At 36.7% G+C, this 18,291-nt stretch overlaps 1 pseudogene; it reads left to right on the plus strand.

Moving 5' to 3' along the window:
* The first annotated feature begins 16,610 nt into the window (after positions 1-16,610).
* On the plus strand, positions 16,611-17,748 carry LOC145046319 (DEAD-box ATP-dependent RNA helicase 15-like; annotated as a pseudogene).
* Positions 17,749-18,291: the final 543 nt, after the last annotated feature.

The raw sequence follows: 18,291 nt of genomic DNA on the forward strand, positions 1-18,291 counted from the left end.
GAGGGGGAAATGTGAGAGCAGCATCCGGAGTTATTTGAAGAGTGAGACTTCGAGGGCGAAGTCTAGTTCTAGTGGGGGAGAATTGTAATAGCCCGGAATTTCCAGGTATTTATTATTGGTTTATTTTTGGAAGTTGTGAATGGACTCGGCGAGTTGGAGCCCAAACTCGCCGAGTAGGATCGCGGTATTCGGCACGGGTTCGCATCCGGACTCGACGAGTCCAAGAGTGGACTCGACGAGTCCACGCTGTGTGGTGATACCCTAATTCCCGGGGTTTGAGACCCATTTAAAGGGCCTTATGGCCGTCATTTGTGCTCACCAATCCATAGAGAGAAACCCTTAAGTGCTTGAACGTTTTGAGAGAGAAAGGAAGCATTTATTGACCTTGTGTGTGTTATTTAGCAAAGAAGGAGGAGGTTCTAGACAAGAGGAAGCATAGGAGGTTGCTATACTGTGGATTTGAAGCTTAGATCATCGAAATAGAGGTATGATTTCGGCTCATCTTCTGTTTTGTGAAGTATAATTGGATTTAGGGTTTCTTATGGTCATTATTGGGTTGATTTGATGCCAAATAGTTCCCTTCTTGTGTTGAGGCTCTGGATCTGGATCCATAGAGGTCCAGAGAGCCTCACTCATCAAGCTTTATGTACAGCAATGGAGATTATGACCTTGAGTTGTAGTATTTGGGACAAAAGCATCATATATGGTCATATAGATATTGTATGTGCATCAAGATAGTGACTTTACGTGCTAAATAAGCTTGGAAGGACTGGATCTATCGGTTAACGGACTGGATCTGACCTTATGAGCAAGTTTGAGTCATTGCATGGCACGGACTCGCCAAGTCCAAAGAATAGACTCGGCGAGTAGTATGAATATTGCCCCGACCACACAGTGAGTGGTCTTGCCGAGTTGGGGAGGGTTGACTCAGTGAGTCAGGGGGAGTCAGAGTGGACAGGTGGACTGAATCAAGCTGGACTCGTCGAGTTGTTCTTGAGACTCGGCGAGTTGAGTCGTGGTGGCCCCACAACTCATGCTAGGTGGAACTCGTCGAGTTAGGAGAATACTCGATGTGTCAAGGGAGGATTCCAGGGAAATCAGTGTATACGCTCAGACTCGCCGAGTCGCTATAGTGCACTCGCCGAGTCCGGTCAAAGTTGACCGTTGACCTAAGTTGACTTGTTAAAGGGTAGTCAACCTTAGTTGGGAAAGTGTTAATTAGAGATGTATTGTGCTATAGGAGGACTATAGCTCGGGAGATCGAGCACTAGTGATTTTAGGATTTACGAATTACCGAGACACGCGAGGTGAGTCTTCTCACTATGCTTTACCTTGAGTAGGTAATCAGAGTTATGTGACATAGTATTTGTATGTTATGTATTTTATGTGTTGTGCTACATTATTTCTATGTGATTTATGTTGTGCATGTTTACAGAGTTAGAACCGTAAGGTTCACAGAGTTAGAACCGTAAGGTTCACAGAGTTAGAACCTGAGGGTTCACAGAGTTGGGTGCACGGACCTACAGAGTTATAGCCTCGAGTGGCTAATATGTGTTATATGTGGTATTTGGGGAACTCACTAAGCTTTGTACTTACAGTGTTTGATGTTATTGTTTCAGGTACTAGTGACGACCGCGGGAAGGCGCCGACTTGATCCGTACACACGCATGGAGTTTATGCATTTGAGATCTTGGGATTTTGTAATACTTGGATTAAATATTTAAATGTGATTGTTTTATGAATATTAAATGAATTATATTTTATAAAATTTGAAAAAATTGCTTTGAAATCTACGGTGTTACAGATTTTCACCCACTTCGTATTTTTGACATGTTAAACTGCCTAGACACATATTTTATCCCTATTTTAGGGAAATTATTATTATAAATCATATAGTTTTCTCAAAATAGTGTCTAAAGGTACTCTTTTACTTTTCCAAAAAGTTACGATACCAAGTCATCCCCACATCAACTCTATGTCACTATTCGCACCTTACCTAGTCAAATCATTGTCCTTTTTCTACTCTCCCAAACACTCTATCAGATTTTCCTTCATTAAATACACATAAAATTTTTATATTCTTCATATTCCCAAGAATCTCATTTTTTTCTTTATCCAAAGAGACACATACTCTCTCTCTCTCTCTCTCTCTCTCTCTCGCTCTCTCTCGCTCTCTCTCTATCTCTATCTCTATCTCTCTCTCTATCTCTCTTTGTTTCTCTGGAACTCAAAACTCCCAAGAAGTCTCGAGCTCTTCCCCCCCCCCCCCCATTCTTGGTATGTTCTTCATCCTACTTCTAAAATATTCTACACTTTTTCATACAAATCATGGATTTCTTACACAAATAACGTCATATTTGTTATTTGGATCTTCAAATCCTTAAGCATTCTTCAAGAAATTCTTGACTTGAAATCCTTCATCCTCAACCTTCCAATCTACAATAAATCACTCAAGGTGAGTTCATACACCCATATTTTCATGTTTTCTTCTAGTTTTAATGGGTAAAATACAAGTTACAACCCATAAACATATTCGAACTCAAATAACAGCTTTCAACAGAAACGTTATGACACATTCACAATTAGTTTTGACCATCTTAAAATTAATATATTTTAAAATGTTCAATATTCAAATAGTTTAGGTTTGTACCTTTTTAATGACTACTCTCACATGTTCAAACAATATTTCTACAATTTATGATGATTTTTACATAACTGCCTATCATTTCAGAAATGATTTCGGACTAGTCTGTTATGATGGCCCTTTTTCAAACTTGTTAGATACCACTAAAAATGATAATAAGAATTATGAACAAATTAGAAACATTTTCTGAACTTCCAAAGTTTACAGATTCGGTTTTCGACTTCCGGTGATTTTTACAAAAGCAGTGACAGAAAAGTTAAAACTAGTAAAAACAATTTACAAGTTTATTAACACTTTGTAACATGTTGAGCAAAGTGAATAACATTAATAACCTGATTGTCTTTCCTGTTAATTTTACTTTCATGAAACTGATGTAAACATTCATCGTAAGTGTTTTTCATTCATTACAAGCATATATGATAAACTATAATAGGTATAGTTTACGTTTCGTTACACTACAAACTCGCTATGAAAAGTTTCGTTTACACTACAAAAAGGGTTTTCAATCACTACAAACATATGTGATAAAATATAATAGGTATATTTTATGGTTATTTAACGCTACGAACTTACTAAGGAAGGTTTTATTCCTACTTCAAAAAGGATTTTCATTTACACTAAACGTAAACTCGTTAAATGTGGTTGTGAGGCACTACTTCATTGTACTCTTAGAGTACCAGTTAAAATCCTGTGGTTATAACCAGAGTCTCTTGTAGGGATAGTGTGATACTTTTATATAGATCTATATTGGGATAGACAACCCACACCTAAGCTGCTTCCAACAGCTAGACCAGCATGTCTGGGGTGACAAATATCATAACATTCTGACACCTGTAGAACGTCGTAATAGGTTACTATGTCAATAACATGGTTATAATAATTCATATAGGGATATAACGGCACATATGGTTTACGAGGATTTCTACATTCAATTGGGTTTTATTTATTTAAGAGTGCATATACTATTATAAGTATGGAAAGTACTTGTACATTTTGGTCTTTGGGTTTTAAGACTACAACTCATTTTTACAAGGAAAATATTTGATTTTTTTGTGCATACACTACATTTACAAAGAAATTTTTTCAACTCTATAAACAAAAGCTTATACACTCACCAACTTAGTTAATGACTACCCTCTTTTGAGGATCGAACGCTATAGCGTTAGACAACCCATTTTATCATTACTTGTATTCTCATATAATCAATAAAATCAGGTGACTACCCTCTTTTGAGGATCGAACGCTATAGCGTTAGACAATCCATTTTATCATTACTTGTATTCTCATATAATCAAATAAAATCAGGTGACTACCCTCTTTTAAGGAAACAAAGGTTGAAGAAGACCCAAAATAAGATCCTAATGAAGACCACGAAGAAGTTAAAGAGGAAATGGAGGAAGAAGAAGACGAAGAGGAGTCGAAAGAGGATTCGAAGCTCATCAACCCTCCATATGTAGCCAGGGTTCCCGCAAACTATTTCAGCTACAATGAACCTGTTCCCCGTTGGGCATCATAAATCGAGAGGTGGAGCCGTCATCAACGACAGTGCTCACCATTTGGTGATCAACGAGGTTACCATGACCCCAACCATGGAGGATCAACTGAAAAAGCCCTCCCAGTTGTAATCCAGCAAATCATGAACCTTGGGGATCAAAATAGGGAAACGGCGAATCGAGTACGGGAGCTGAGCGTTGTCGTAGAAGTCACCAGCGCGTACTCGAGATTTGTAAATAAACTACTATCCCATGGACCAACTCATCGAGGAGCTTACCGCCGCTCAGGTGGAAGTAAATGAGTATCAGGAAAGGCACATGGCTCTCGATGAGAGAGTGATTGCGGCCAAGCGCCCGTTAGCAGAACTACAGGGTGCCTCGACTTGGACTCAAGGACCGTAGGGGAGTGGTCATCGTGAGTAGGGTTCACACTACTCATAAATATTTATAGATTAGGTTCACAAGTATGCGTTGGTGCTACTCTTCTCTATGTGTAGGTAAAATCCTGCGATTAAATGATTACACTAATCGAAGGATCGTAATGCTGTCAAAAAATTTCCTTAGATTGATGTGACGTGGACCTGTTTCAAGGTTAAAATTTTCCAAACTCTATGTACTAATATCATATCAATGAAATTGGCGTGCATATTATATTTCATTGGGAGTGTTACCACTAAATTCATAACAGTGTATATCATTACATATGGTAAGTCTACAACTACTTGGTGTATGCGATAATGTTGTATGTAATTAAGATTCCATTAATCTAGAAATGATGGTTCCACTTTAGGTTTTGTTCCTTGTTTGGTTGCGGGCTTAGAGCAGATCCATTTGATTCAACAATCTATTAAATCTTAATTACACATAACCAACATACACTAAGCGATTGTAGAAAGAACTAGTATGGATCAAGTCACAAGATTTCATTACGTCAATACTTATAAATTCATATGGACTTCCATTATGAATTTCACGCAAGTACTTTAAAATTCGTAACATAACACGTACAATTTATTTCAATAATAACCGATTTATTGCTTCTATTAATGGCTTACCAACTTTTCAAATTTGTGGAAGAAACATGCCACCGCAGAAAAATCCCAGGCCTTCCCACAACGTACCACCACCACCTCCGCCACCATCTCCATCACCACCTCTATAGTTTGACCCTGATATGTTCCAAGCTGCCGTAACAGTAGCCGTGGAAACCGTAATGTCACAAATTGGTACAAATGGCTCCGGTGGATCGGGAAATGTTACTACAACCTCTATCTAGGGAGACAGTCAGGGACACTCAAAGGAATATTCCCCCAAAGATTTTACAAATGGAAAACCCAAATCCATCAATGGAAGCAGGGGCGTCATCACTCTCATGCAATGGTTCGAGAAGACCGAATCGGTTTTCGAGATTTGTGCCTACCCTGAAGCGAGCAAAGTCAAATTTTTAGCTTGCACTTTCACTGACCGAGCCCTTACTTGGTGGAATGGTAATGTAAAGTCCTTGACTATCCCGGTAGCGAATGTAATGAGTTCGGATGACTTGAAGACCCTAATGTTCTCTGAAATATTAACCAAGGGGTGAAGTTCAGAAATTGGAAAAGGAACTTTAGGGCCTCAAAATGACAGGCTCTGACATCACATCTTACACAGCCAGGTTCAACGATCTGGCCATACCATGTCCCGGGTTGGTCACCCCCGAGAGTAAAGAGGTGGGAAAAAAACATCTGGGGAATAACACCCCAGATTCAAGGAAACATGTTGGCTTCAAAACCGACTACATTTGATAGTGCCAAACAGCTAGCACAACAACTCATTGACCATAAGGCCAACCATGGCACTGTGGTGGTCACCTCTAAATATGTAAAAGGGGGAAACAAAAACATGAAATTCTAGAACAACAAGAAGAACCATCCGTCCCAGGACTCTACCAAGAAACAACAAGTAGTGGTGGTTCGTGCTGCCACTACCACTTCTGCTCCAACACCCCTGAGGCAGTACACTGTAAACCTCCCCAAACGTAACAAGTGCAGCTTTCATCACATTGGCTCTTGTCGCGAGATGCACTACAACAATTGCAACAAGGAAGGGCATACCACTCGATTCTACAGGGCACCAGCCCAACAAGCCACCCTAGCCGCCAATGCCGGAGCAAGCCGAACCTGCTATAGTTGTAGGGAGACTGTGCACTACAAAAAAGACTGGCCAAAAGAAATAAATGCAAATGTCGGCAGCATTGGAAGGGTCTTGGCCTTAGGGCAAGGGGAAGAAATGGAAGATCCCATGGCGTTTACCGGTACGTTTCTCCTCAATAACTCATATGCATGCATATTAATCGATAGTGGAGCATAGAGGACTTTCGATAGCCACAAATTCAAGCAATTACTAAACCAAAATCCCCAATCACTAAAAGATACATACGTTATAGAAATGACAAATGGAAAGACAGAGAGCACTAACAATATATACACAGGGTGTACCCTCACTCTAGACAACCACTCATTCAAAATTGATCTATTGCCTGTTTCAATAAAAAGCTTTGACATCATCATTCTGGATTGGTTAAGTTCTAATCGTGCTAACATTATGTGTTACGAAATAGCCATTCATCTTAATCTGCCGAGTGGTGAAACTCTCGTCGTTTATGGCGACAAACCTAGTACGAACCTACAAATTATCTCTTACGTCAAAGCCTAAAAGTATCTCTGTAAGGAATACCACGCCTACTTAGCCCACGTAATGGATAAGAAGCAAGAGGTGAAAAACATCAAGGACATTCCAGAGGTTTGTAATTTCCCAAACGTATTTCCAGAAGACCTTCCTAGAGACCTACCCGCGCGACAGGTCGAATTCCTAATCGACCTAATCCCTGGGCTACCTCGTAGCCAAAGTGCCATACCGCCAAGCGCCAACCGAGATGCAAGAAATGTCCAACCAACTAAACGAACTGCTAAGCAAAGGGTTCATCAGACCGAGCTTATCACCTTGGGGAGCACCGGTCCTATTCGTGAAAAAGAAGGATGGATCGTTCTGCATGTGCATCAACTATCGCGAACTAAATAAGCTTACCATCAAAAACCGATACCCTCTACCCCGAATCGACGATCTATTCGACCAACTCAAGGGGGCAACTTACTTCTCAAAATTTGATGTAAGGTCAGGATACCAGCAGCTTCAGGTTCAAGAGGAGGATGTTCATAAAACAACATTTAGAACACGGTACGATCACTACAAGTTTGTAGTTATGCCCTTCGGGTTAACAAACGCCCCTGTGGTGTTCATGGATTTAATGAACTGGATGTGTCGGCCTTACTTAGATAAGTTCATGATTGTCTTCATAGATGACATTCTGGTCTATTCAAGGAGTGAGGAAGAACACAGCCAACATATACGACAGTTATTGGAAACGTTAAGGGTGAAGAGATTATATGCAAATTTTTCAAAATGTGAATTTTCGATTCGAGAAGTGAGTTTCTTTGATCATGTGGTTAGCAAGGACGGGATTTACGTGGATCCTTACAATGTCAAGGCGATTGAAAATTGGTCGGCACCAAGGATGCCTATAGAAATCCGCTAATTCTTAGGTCTCATCGGCTACTATAGAAGGTTCATCCAAAACTTCTCCAAAATCGCAAAACCGCTTACCACCACGACTCAAAAGGGTGTAACCTTCGACTGATGAGAAAAGCAAGAGACTACGTTCTGAATGCTAAAGCAGGCTTATTGTAGCGCTTCAATTTTATACCAACTAGAAGGAACGAAAGACTTTGTGGTTTACTACGACGCATCGAACCAGGGTCTTGGATGTGTGTTAATGCAACGAGAAAAGGTCATTGGCTATGCATCGAGACAGCTATTATTCACAAGGTCAACTATGCCACACATGACCTCGAACTGGGAGTAGTAGTGTTCGCCCTAAGGATCTGGAGGCTCTACCTGTACGGAACGAAATTAACTACCTTCACCGATCATAAAAGCCTTCAACACATCCTAAATCAAAAGGAGCTCAACATAAGCAGAGGCAATGGGTAGAACTACTGAATGATTACGAATGAGAAATTCATTATCACCCAGGCAAATCCAATGTAGTAGCTGATGCCTTCAGTAGAAAGGAATACTCAGGCCACCGAGTAAAGTCGTTAACCAAGAAAATCTATTCCCACTTGTCCACACAAATCAAGGAGGCTCAGCTGGAAGCCTTGAAACTAGAGAACTTCGCAGGTGAATCCCTAAGAGGAATGGATAAGAACTTAGAAATCAAGGGTGATGGAGTTCGCTATCTCATGAATCGGATCTGGACACCCAAGTATGGTGGATTCAGAGATGTTTTCATGAGAGAAACACACAAAAATCGATACTCTATATATATCCCGGTTTAGACAAGATGTATCTGGACCTCAAGAAACTTTATTGGTGGCCGAACATGAAAGCCGAAATTGCTACCTTTGTGAGCAAGTGCTTGACATGTGCCAAGGTCAAGGTAGAATACCAAAAGCCCTTAGGTTTGTTGCAAAAACTAGAATAACCGAGTGGCACTTGGAGTAGATCACAATGGATTTCATAACCAATCTGCCGAAAACAATGGGTGGTCTTGATACCATTTGGGTAATCATCGACATATTGACCAAATCTGTACACTTCCTACCAATAAAGGAAACTGACAAAATGGAAAAGATAACCACGACATACATTAAGGATATCGTGCGGTTGCATGGAGTGACAAAATCTATTATCTCCGACAGGGATAGTTGATTCACCTCACAGTTTTGGTAGTCACTCCAGAAATCCTTAGGGACTAGGTTGGACATGAGTACAACTTACCACCCACAAACTGATGGGCGGAGTGAGAGAACTATACAAACCCTAAAAGACATGATGAGGGTATGTGTGATAGACTTTGGAAAAGCCTAGAATACCTATTTACCAGTTATTGAATTCTCATACAAAAACAACTATCACACTAACATCAAGGTTGCCTAATTCGAAGGCCTCTATGGCTGCAAGTGCAGATCACCATTGTGTGGGCTGAAGTGGGTGACACACAACTAGCTAAGGGGCGAGTCCCTAACAGCACTCTCACTGGTCCAGAGATCATAAGAGAAACTTCAGAAAAGATTGTTTAAATCCGAGAATGATTAAAGGCTTCTAGAGAAAGACAAAAGAGTTATGCGGATAATAGACTAAAACCTTTGGAATTCCAGGTTTGAGATCGGGTGTTGTTAAAGGTCTCCACCTGGAAAGGCTTAATACGATTTGGAAAAAGTAGGAAACTAAATCCAAGGTATAGCAGGCCATTTGAGGTCCTCGCCAGGATTGGTCCGGTAGCATTAAAACTCTGATTGCCACAAGAACTCAATAACGTACACCCTACCTTCCATGTGTCCAACTTAAAGAAGTGCTTGACTGACGAGACTCTTGTGATCCCTCTCGACGAAATCGAAATCAATAAGAGTCTTCACTTCGTAGAAGAACCATTTGAAATCATGGATCGGGAGATCAAAAGAATGAAACAAATTCACATTCCCATTGTGAAGGTCTGATGGAACGCTAAACAAGGTCCCGATTTCACTAGCGAACACGAAGATCAAATGAAACAAAAATACCCACATATTTTCCCAAGTTCTTGATGTCACAATCGAAACTCTAATTTCTGGTCAAGTCAAAGTCAATCAAAGTCAACGGGTCAAATCGATAAACTCAATTAGTGCTTGTATGATAGGGTTTATTATATGTTTACTAACGTACAACTCTGTATCATAATACAAAGTGCCACTTAGAAGTTTCAAATGTTCAGAAATTCTAAACCCTAGCCAGGGTAAGTGACGTAACGACAACTATTATGAACCCTTCAGGGGAGTAAAACACTCATAACAAGGCATAATTGGGTTTTCAAACCTTCCATTACGGGGCCAAACTCTAGTGAGGGCTACAAACAAAGTCTCTCTCAATCTCTCCCACTATATCTCTATCTCTCTCAAATTTCTCTCAAAAATCTCTCTCAAACCTCTTGGGAATAAAAATCAACTTTTTCCAATGTTTTTGTGAACATCCATGCCATCTCTAACCTTCCGTTGGTCAAAAATAGCTTAAAACGGAAGAAGGAAGTCATGAAGAGGCCTAAAGGTTCGCAGGTCCACTATTTACCTGCGAACCCCCGTAGGTCCTCGCAAGCCAAAACCACCTTCGCCTTATTAGGAGGATCGCACATCTACCAGGAGATTTCTCATCTGGCAGCCTTCGCAACGAACCGGTCATGCTCGCATGTGTGATCTTCACTGCGAACCGGACACATTCGCTTCACCATGACCAGGCTCGCATCGAACACTTTTGCAAAAAGATGATCTTCGCAGCTTTGGTCCCCTTCACACTGAGTGCCACCTTCATGCGAGCGCCACCTTCACACCTACCTCTTCTCCCTACGAAACCTCTCAGATCTTTAGCCTTACCCTCACAAATTCTCTTGTCTTTCCCGGTTTTTGACCACCTTCACATTTTAAGCCCGTTTTTGATGATTTTGTCGAGGGATTTTCATCCAATTCGTATTTTTGACATATTAAACCACCTAGACATATATTTTATCCCTATTTTGAGGAAATTATTATTATAAATCATATAGTTTGCTCAAATAGTGTATAAAGGTACTGTTTGACTTTTCCAAAAAGTTATGACATCAAGTCATCCCTACATCAACTCTATGCAACTATTCACACTCTACCTAGTCAAATCATTGTCCTTTTTTCTACTTTCCCCAACACGCCACCAGATTTTCCTCCATTAAATCCACATAAAAATTCTATATTCTTCACACTCCTAAAAATCTCATTTTTGCCTTTATCCATAGACAAACATACTCTCTCTCTCTCTCTCTCTGGAACTCAAAACGCCCAGGAAGTCTCAAGCTCTTCCCCCCCCCCCCACCCAAATTCTTGGTATGTTCTTCATCCTACTTCTAAAATATTCTACACTTTTTCATACAAATCATGGATTTTTACACAAATATCATCATATATGTTCTTAGGATCTTCAAATCCTTAAGCATTCTTCAAGAAATTCTTGACTTGAAATCCTTCATCCTCAACCTTCCAATCTACAAGAAATTACTCAATGTGAGTTCATACCTCCATATTTTCACATTTTCTTCTAGTTTTAAGGGGGATAATACAAGTTACAACCCAGAAACATACTCTAACTCAAATAACAACTTTCAACAGAAAAGTTATGACCCATTCACGAACTGTTTTGACCATATTAAACTTAATTTATTTCAAACATTTTCAATATTCTAATAGTTCAGGTTTATACCTTTCTAATGACTACTCACACATGTTCATACGATTTTTCTAAAATTTATGGAGATTTTTACAAAACTGCCTATCATTTCATAAATGATTTCGGACCAGTGTATGAAGATGGCCCTTTTCACACTGGTTAGAGACCACTAAAAATCATAATAAAAATTATGAACAAACTAGACACATTTTCCAAACTTCTAGAGTTTATGGATTTAGTTTTCAACTTCCGGTAATTTTTCTGTGATTTTTACAAAATCAGTGATAGAAAAGTTAAAATAGTAAAAAGAGTTTACTAGTTTATTAACACTTTGTAACATGTTGAGCAAAGTGTACAACATTAATAACTACATTTGATTGTGTTTCCTGCTAAGTTTTCTTTCATAAAACTGACATAAACATTCATCATAAGGGTTTTTTCATTCACTACAAACATATATGATAAACTATAATAGGTATAGTTTACTGTTCGTTACACTACAAACTCACTATGAAAAGTTCTGTTTAAACTAGAAAAAGGGTTTTGAATCACTACAAACATACATGATAAACTATAATAGGTATAGTTGATGGTACATTAATGCTATGAACTTACTAAGGAAGGTTTTATTCCTACTTCAAAGAGGATTTTCATTTACACTACACGTAAACTCATTGAATCCGGTTGTGAGGCATTACTTCATTGTAATCTTAGAGTACTGGTTAAAATCTTCTAGTTATAACCAAAGTCTCTTATAGGGAGAGCGTGATACTTGTATATAGATCTTTATTAGAATTGATAACCCTCACCTAAGCTGCTTGCAACAGCTAGACCGGCAGGTCTGGGGTGGCAAATGTCAAAACATTCTGACGCCTGGAGAACGTTGTAATAGGTTACTATGTTAATAGCATGGTTATAATAACTCACATAGGGAAATAACAACACATATGGTTTACGGGGATTTCTACATTCAATTGGGTTTTATTTATTTAAGATTGTATATACTATAATAAGTATGGAAAATACTTGTACATTTCAGTCTTTGGGTTTTAAGACTACAACTTGTTATTATAAGGAAAATATTTGATTTTCTTGTGCATACACTACATTTACAAAGAAAGGTTTTCAACTCTATAAACAAAATATTATGCACTCACCAACTTAATTTTTGACACTCTTTCAATATTACTTGTATTCTCAGGTAATCAATAAAATCAAGTGACTACCCGCTTTGAGGATGGAACGCTACGGCGTTAGACAAACCGTTTTATCATTATGTTGTAATCGATTTTGAAACATGTAACTCATGAAACCATGTAACTTTCTCGATTATATTTATGATGGTTGTATTTACTTTGATCTCTATTATACTCGTTGTTATGATACTATACATGATGTCCTCCATCCTAAACATTTCCGCCAACCTTGGTTTGGGGGTGTGACATAATGGATAGAGGAGGACATATTATGTTAATCTTTTACACAAATGTGAAAAAAAATGATGAAATGGTAAATTTGACAAGATTTGTAAAGTAGAGGGAGCAAATGTGTAAAATCTAAAAATAAGAATGGACTCTATTATCTTTCAGCCAAATGAGATCGATGAGAGGAAGTATAAGGTTGTGGAATGGCGATTCTTCACTCCTTGGCACCTAGGGTTCGATTCAAGTGGAGTTTTGAAGCATACGAGCAAGAAGGGAAACAATCAAAGGCTTAGAGGGTATAATTCCTTCTCCACTAGCTCTATTTTTCGATTTCATCATTGGGGATTAAGCCATAATGTTGATTTTTTGCTTCAATAAATAATTAGGGTTTGCTTTTATAACCTCCATTGAGTCGTTTCTTTGGTTCTATTCTTAATTTAATCATCATATTGATGGATTTGATAAATTGGGTCAAATCTCCATCAACCCTAAAAAACCCCAAATTAGGGATAGTGTAATCAATGATGAAATGGGATTGTATTTTATGACCTAGATGATGTTTGATAATAATAAGTCCATTAGAATGGTCAAACTCATCCATGATGGTAGAATCATGTTTAAGCTTGGATTGAAATAGATTTAGGGACAATATGATGAAACCATTGGAATCCTTTCTTTTTATATAATTAGTGAGTAAAGAAAGTTCATAATCTTGAATGGATACAACACATAAGGTGTTGCTACATTCTTAGATTAAAATATGGAGTATTGGCCTTAAGGGTAATTTGGGAATAGAGGATTCCAAAATTATACTAGGTGTTTACAATGAGAATTTTTCTGATAAAATGTCCCCAGAAACACTCATTTGAGTATGCAACAAGTTGGGAACAATATTTGTAAACTTTGGAAAGCTCAAGTGAACAATGGTCAAGTTAGTCTTTCTTATGGAATTTGAAGCTTTATATGATCTTAATGGTTTCAATGAGTACTTAATGGATTAAGTGGAGTGTTTTTAGATGATAAAACACCTCCTATACGTGTGTGAGAACCTAAATAAATGGTATAAAGTGAATGGGAAAAGAGTCTTCAAGAACTATGCAAAGTAGAATGTTATATTGAGAAAATTTAAGATTTTTGTGTATGCAGAACTCATTACATAGTCATGTAATGGCGAGGCAAATCATTACACGGGCTGTGTAATAATTTGAACAATTCCACATAATTTTTTTGTAACTTTTGCAAACAGACTTAGATTTATGCTCAGTTTTCGCCTACGTATATATTTTTACATAAAAAATGAGATGAGACAATTAAAATTTAGTAATTGAACCTTGAGGGGTTTTAGTCATTTTAATGACTTATGTCATGTATATGTAGTGTTTGAAGAGTTTTCTCTAAGGAAAGGAACTAGGAGAGCACTTGCTAACCTTCTTGTAATTAAGGTGAGTATGTGTTGGCATTTTCCCATTTTAGGGTACCTGTCAAAATGATTTTATGATAATGAAACACTAATGTTTGATATAATAAATATTTTGAAATGAAAGTGTTAAATGTTTTTGGAAATGATAATTTTAAAGAATGCCTTGAAGGCAATAATGTTTTTGAAAGCAAAGAACATTTTGGAAGATCAAATGTTTTGAAAAAGTGCTTGAAATGTTTTGAAATATAGTCGCTTTACTTTGGAAATGAGTATTTTGATACTAACATATGAAATGTGTGATGCTTGAAAAGTAATGACAAGAAATGGAAGGTAATGAATAGTAGTGAAAAGAAATGGAAAATAATGAAAAGAAAACTGCTCGGGACATGATGCCTCATAAGAGGTCCAGAGCAATCTTTAGGGGTAGTACATTATGTGCCGTGAAGTAGATATCCTAAGAATGATGTCGTGGTGGACTGATTTCATTCTTTCCCCTTTGGTCTTGGAAATGATGTATTAGTGGGTTGATTTTGTTCATTCCATCTCGGTCTTGGAATGATGTCTTGGTGGAATGATTTGTTCTTTCCACATTGGTCATGGAAATGAAAATGGAAAAGAAGGTAATGAAATGTTAAGATAATAAATGAAACTTATAATATGATATGTTATGTTATGTAATAAAATGATTGAAAACGCCTTATGGTATGAACGAAAAAAAATTTCTTGAAAATGATTGAAAATTCTTTATGGTATGAATAAAAAAGTTTTCTTGAAAATGATTGAAATGTTTAATGGTCTAAAATTCACGTAGCTCACGAAACATTTTTTTTAACAAAAATTTTTTAATGTCATGTGTCTTAGGTTACATATAAGGATAGAGGTTGATCAATGGAAGTTAGATGTCATGTGATAAAGAATGGAGTGAAACTTATTAAGTTTCTTATTAATGTATTGATGTAATTCATATTTGCTTGTTATGGTTGTATAATGCTTAATGGTAACACCCATAGTTTTTATTGTAAATGTTTATATGGGACCGATTTTTCTTAAATATAGGTTAATTCCTTAAAAGATTTTATAACCATAACTTTGAAAAACTTTGAAAAACTTTGAAAATTTTAGAGTGTCATATTTGTAATCTATAACTTTCTTTGACGAGAATGAATTTTTTCCATCCAACTTTGGAAAGAATCCACTTTCTTCCTTATGATAAAAAAAACTAGGTGTAAAGCCCGTGTATTACACGTGTTGATTAAAAATATAAAAAAATTAAAATGTAAATAATAAGTATTTTTAAAATAAAATTTTGAAATAAAGAATATAGAAACATATTAATTGCAATTTATTATAATATTTATTACATTTAATACTTTACATCTCTCAACCTAATAAAACACTCTCCTAAATGCCACATGTCCTTTTTTAACACAATATCCTGCCACGTGTCATTCCTCTGTGAATCTCTAATCTTCTTTTCCCGCCCATATAATCACAAACATATCGGTTGACTTGATATGCAGAAAAATAGGAAGAAAATATGCAGAAATCATTATCATATCTTACTTATATCCTAAAATATATCCTACATATTAGCATAATAGGTCTATTCTATCTTTCTTAATTCTTAATTTCAGTCCAAAAAATCTAGAAAGTAGTAACTACATTCCACAAAATCAGGCCAGAATTTTGTAAAATCTTATCAGCCCTCAATTTCTTTTTATCTTCGCCTTGATTTTTCCTTAAGGCGTCTCTTCCTTTCTCTCCATATTCAACATCTGATAAACCCTAAATCTCTGAATCACTCTTATATTTCCTTCAAATATGTCGCCTCTCGTTGTAATATAGAAACGGAAAAGAAGAAACGCATCACCGCACCACCTCTATCTCACTCAAAACGAAACCTAACCGCCACCATACCATTTCTCGGGTTTACACCACCATTCCCTTTGTTTTTCTTCTATTCTTCTTCTTTGGTTTATAAAAGTAATCATGAAAGTGCATACTTTATTAAGCTTAAGGATTTACTATTTTTTATGATACAGGTGCATCCATGTTTATGAAAACCATTAAATATACTTTCAAGAGGTCAGAATTAGTGAATATGGAAAGCCAAGATGAATCTCAACTAGATACGGATAAGAAAGATCAAGACCATGGCTTGACATTTTACCAATTGTTTGAAGCATCCTTACTTTTGCTGATCTTATCAAGCAACTGCACTTCTAGAAATTCACCATTCATCTACATAGATATTTAATAAGTCAGATAAGTCCATGGAGACAGGTATCTTACATTGTAATTTTTCATCCAATTCCATTCATGTTCCATTTTATTAGACAAACATACAATATTTTGTGATTCCAATGGAACTAACCATTCCATTCGTTCATCAATTCCATCATACCAAATACCAGCTAAAGTCTTTTTCGAACAGTTATACATGGTATCACTACATAAAGGTGAGCAAGCTGGAGAAGAATGTTAAGCTGAATGACATGCTCGATGCATTAGATTTCAATCAAGTTGTCATATTTTTCAAAAGTCAAAAGTGTAAGCCGTGAAACTGAGCTCACAAGTTGCTTGCAAATGTAACTTTCCATCAATCTGCATCCACTCTAGCATGTTCCGGGACAAAAGTAGCTTTCTATTACCACTTCATTTTTCTCATTACAACTTTCCACATTGAAATAAAAACTAAATTATAGCAATGAAGGATAAGTTTGTAAAAAACTAACTTTTAATTATTAATTCGTTCTTTCTTTATCAAATAAAAAAGAATCATCATTGGCCAAAAATTTAAAGGTTGACACGCTACAAGGGTTTCAAGGAAGAGCACAAGAGAATCTTGGTGCCAACAAATTTAGTTGGTAGGGGTATTGATATTGAACATCTAAACATTGTCATAAATAATGATATGACAGATTCTGCTGACACTTACCTCCATCGTGTAAGCTCTCTCTTCATTCATTTTCATCTCTCTTTTTTTATCTTGATAAAAATAACTCGAGGGAAGGGTATTTTGGTCATTTTACTCGTTGGTAGAGCTAGAAGGTTTGGAACCAAATGCCTTGCCATCACATCCGTGTCGTGTACAACCTACTCTAATGTTCGTAACCAGGTCTATATCCACCTCTATAACTAAAATCATTAACAACAATAATTTTAATAATATTAATAGTAATGGAAATCATTTTTTACTTATTGTTTCTTGATTATGGTAGTTTTGGGTTCACAAGAGATTTGAGGTTGATATCAAAGAGCTTCCTGAGTAGATCAATACTTTCACATATAGTAAGATCCTCTTTCTTTTATTTTATTCTTTGATGTTTAGCAAATTTGTAAAATGTTAGGAATGTAAGCAGGAAGACATCATGTTTCTAACTTTATCTATTAACAATTATGTTTTTGCATTGAAGAATGAGTGTTGTTACATATCTTGCAAGTTACCTTTCTTGTGCAAGTTCTTGTCTGCTTCTTACATCACAATCAGAGGGTTTCTAAGGTTACCCTAAATTTTTGTTTTGATAGGCTTGCTTAAAGTATATGTTTACATTCCTCTTTCTCTTTATCTATTCAATGTGAGATTTGTATGTTGTGGAAGGAATATTTTACAAGCTATGATAGCCTTGGATTGGAGTTGTGAATAGATATGAAGTTAGTATTGACAAAGCTACACAATTATAGAAATGAAAATTACTGTAATTGTGTTGTTATACTGGGTCAAATTTTAAATACAATATTGTAATGTGATAAAAAGTAGAATGTTGTAGCAAACAAAATGCAAGGGATACCAACATCCTTTCATTTATTCATATGTTATAGCATCATAATCATAACTTAACATTGTACTTTCTTGGTTTTTCTTATTTAGGCATTCTACCTTCAAACATTTATCAAACTATAGAATTGTACTTTTAAATAATGTGTATTTTTTTGTATTTAACTTTGTTCCGTAAATAGTCGATGTTTACCGATTTGCAGGATACTACCTGCTTTTTTATACATGTTTTGATGAATTTACCATTTTGATATTATTTAAAATTT

The sequence above is a fragment of the Lactuca saligna genome, chromosome 5, assembly GCF_052625555.1.
Source record: "Lactuca saligna cultivar CGN05327 chromosome 5, ASM5262555v1, whole genome shotgun sequence".
Lineage (NCBI taxonomy): Eukaryota > Viridiplantae > Streptophyta > Magnoliopsida > Asterales > Asteraceae > Lactuca > Lactuca saligna.